Source organism: Triticum dicoccoides, chromosome 2B (assembly GCF_002162155.2).
Source record: "Triticum dicoccoides isolate Atlit2015 ecotype Zavitan chromosome 2B, WEW_v2.0, whole genome shotgun sequence".
Classification (NCBI taxonomy): Eukaryota; Viridiplantae; Streptophyta; class Magnoliopsida; order Poales; family Poaceae; genus Triticum; species Triticum dicoccoides.
Genome location: NC_041383.1, coordinates 554,925,266 through 554,929,121, shown reverse-complemented (window position 1 = coordinate 554,929,121; position 3,856 = coordinate 554,925,266).

The window sequence follows — 3,856 nt, the reverse complement described above, 5'->3', positions numbered from 1 at the left end:
TAAGAAGCCAAGGTTTTATCATCATTAAATTTGCATGAAAAGGGATGGTGTGGAGTAGTCCTGGCCATCTCAGGCACGGCCCTGTCGGCCCACCCAGGCCCAGCCCTAAAATCCAGGGCCTAGGCCCGATGGGCTTGCCCGTGGGCCGGGCTTGGGCCTGAGTTTTGAGCCCACCAACAGGGCCTGGATGGGCTTGGGCTTAGCATATTGGCATTTTAAGGAAGAGGCTCGGCCCATGGCCCTAAGCCCTAAGGGCTTTTCAGGGCTTTTTACCAGATGGGCCGGGCTTGGGCTTGAAAAGTAGGCCCGCTGGTAGGGCCTGGGAGGGCCTGGGCCTCAATTTTTTGCTGTGGGCTTTTTACCAGAAAGTATGTTAGTTTATGCCTCTCCCACATAATTTTTTTTGCTCTAGGATGAAGCTAACATACTTTCTCTTCTTGGATCATATGCACTTATGATTGGAACTCTAGCAAGCATCCGCAACTTCTAAAGATCATTAAGGTAAAACCCAACCATAGCATTAAAGCATCAAGTCCCCTTTATCCCATAGGCCACAACCCCCTTACTCGGGTTTATGCTTCTGTCACTCAAGCAACCCACTATAAGCGAATCATGAACATATTGCAACACCCTACAGCGGGAATCCCTCACGCTTGCGCGACACGGAGAACACAATAGGACAGCAACATAACCACAAGCAAATTAAACCAATCATAGCAATTCATCAATCACTAGTAGGACAACGGAAATCTACTCAGACATCATAGGATGGCAACACATCATTGGATAATAATATGAAGCATAAAGCACCATGTTCAAGTAGAGGGTACAGCGGGTTGCGTCAGAGTGGACCGCTAAATATAGAAGGGGGGAAGGTTATTGATATGTTGATGAAGATGGCGGAGGTGTTGGTGTAGATCGCGGTGATGATGATGGCCCTCGGCGGTGTTCCGGCGCCACCGAAAGCAAGGGGGAGAGAGCACCCCTTCTTCTTCTTCTTTGACCTTCTCCCTAGATGGGAGAAGGGTTTCCCCTCTGGTCCTTGGCTCCCATGGCATGGGAGGGGTGAGAGCCCCTCCAAGATGGGATTTGTCTCTCCGTCTCTCTCTGTTTCTGCGTTCTGGGATTCTGCCCTTTCACCGTTTCTTATATATATGGAGATCCGTAACTCCGATTGGATTGAAACCTTTGCCATGATTTCCCTCTGAAAATTAGCTATCTTGCGGCCAAAGAAGAGTAGTAACCGCCTTATGGGGTGCCCACGAGGGTCAGGGGCGCGCCCCCTGCCTCGTGGCCCCCTCGGGCACCGTCTCGCATTGATTCTTCTTCCTAGATGTCACCAATATTCCAAACATATTCTTTGTCCATTTTTATCCCGTTTGGACTCCGTTTGATATGGGGTTTCTGCGAAACATAAAACATGCAACAAACAAGAACTGGCACTGGGCACTGGATCAATATGTTAGTCCCAAAAATAATATAAAAAGTTGCCAAAAGTATATGAAAGTTTTAGAATATTGGCATGGAACAATAAAAAATTATAGATACGACGGAGACGTATCAACCACCTACTCATGTGTTAAGGTCAAGATATTCCATTCCATCCACATAAATCTTGATCTCTATCCTTCCCCAAGTTGCTTTCCACTCAAATCATCTTTCCACCAAATCCAATCCTATGAGAGAGAGTTGAGTGTTGGGGAGACTATCATTTGAATCACAAGAGCAAGGAGTTCATCATCAACACACCATCTATTACCTTTTGGAGAGTGGTGTCTCCTAGATTGGTTAGGTGTCACTTGGGACCCTCATCAAGATTGTGGAGTTGAACCAAGGAGTTTGTACGGGCAAGGAGATCACCTACTTCGTGAGATCTACCCTAGTGAGGCAAGTCCTTCGTGGGCGATGGCCATGGTGGGATAGACAAGGTGGCTTCTTCGTGGACCCTTCGTGGGTGGAGCCCTCCGTGGACTCGCGCAGGTGTTACCCTTCGTGGGTTGAAGTCTCCATCAATGTGGATGTACGATAGCACCACCTATCGGAACCACGCCAAAAATCTCCGTGTCTCCAATTGCGTTTGCACACTCCAATCGCATCCCTTTACTTTCTTGCAAGTTGCATACTTTAGTTTCCGCTGCTCACAAGCTCTTTGCATGCTTGCTTGATATGTATTGTGAATGTTTAAACTTGTGCTTAAACTCCACCTTAACTTGAAGAACTTAAAAATTGCTACATTTCTTGGTTGAGAGTCTATTCACCCCCCTCTAGACACCTCTTCTCGATTCTTTAAATTGGTATCAGAGCATGTCTCCATTGCTTTGGTTTAATCACCATTGGAGGAAGATGGATGAGTCTACGTTGGGGAGTCTTAGACATAGAGTGCCTATACTTGATGGATAGTACTTTCATGAGTGGAAAAATGAGATGCTTGAGATTTTCAATGAATATCATTTGAGCAAGTACATTACCAACCCTTGTGCTTGCCTTGTTGATCGTTTGCATCCCACTCCCGATGAGGATCTTGACGTGATTCGAAATATTAGAACTATCAATTTTATCATTAGAGGATTGCCTAGAAATTTTGATTGGTCACTTGCCTACTCTTGATTGTGCTTATACTATATGGAGATTTCTTGAGGAAAGATTTCCAAACTATTCCTTGCAAAATCTAGATGAGATTCTTCATAAGTCAATTGCCTTGAATAAAATGAGTACTAGTGATCCTAAGTAGTATGATTGTCTGTTTGAGCTTCGTGACCTTATGCGTGCCAAAGGAGATGTTGGAATCATTAGCAATATTATCTCCGAAGCCATTAGATTTCATAAAGATGGTTATTGTCATGATCATTTATCTAATGAATCACTCTCTCTAGGAATTGATCCATCACATGACGATGTTGAATATGGATACTATGATGAGGATGATGATAGTGACTATGATCTTGATGATGCAATGAGACACTTTGGTCTTATGGCTAATCTTCGCGGCTACATGGCAGGAGGGAAGGAATGGGTCCTTGGTAGTGGATGTACCGATCATATGACCGGAGACAAGGATATGTTTCGTGAGCTTGCTGAAAACGACGACCCTCGAAAGTATGCCACTTTTGGTGATAACTCAAAGGTAAGGTGGTTGGCCTCGGTAAGGTGGCCATCTCACATGATAGCTGCATACAAAATGTCATGCTCGTTGAATCTCTTGGCTATAATCTGCTTTCTGTATCTAGACTAGCTGACTTTGATTTCAATGTCCTATTTAGTAAAGTAGATTGCCAAGTGTTTCGAAGAGATAATCATAAAATGGTCTTTATCGGTATACGTAGAGGTGATCTATACATTGTTGACTTCACTAAAAAGGCTCAACCTAGAACTTGCTTAATTGCTAAATCCTCTAAAGGTTGGTTGTGGCAAAGAAGGTTAGGTCATGTGGGCATGCGAAACCTTGACAAGCTTATTAAAGGTGATCATATCCTTGGAATAAAAGATGTCATATTTGGTAAGGATAGACTTTGCAGCACTTGCCAAGCAGGAAAACAGGTTGGAGGAAGCCACCCCATGAAGAATATCATGACCACGAGAAGACCGCTCGAGCTACTTCATATGGATCTCTTTGTTCCCAATGACTACAAAAGTCTCGGTGGAAACTCATTTGGTCTAGTTATAGTCGATGATTTTTCAAGATTTACGTGGGTGTTCTTTCTTGATGATAAATCACAGGTCCAAAAGATCTTCAAGAACTTCGCTAGGAAGGCCCAAAATCAATTTCAAGTGAAGATCAAAAAGGTTCGTGGCGACAATGGAACGGAGTTCAAGAACGCAAATGTGGATTCCTTCCTTGACAAAGAAGGGATTTCAC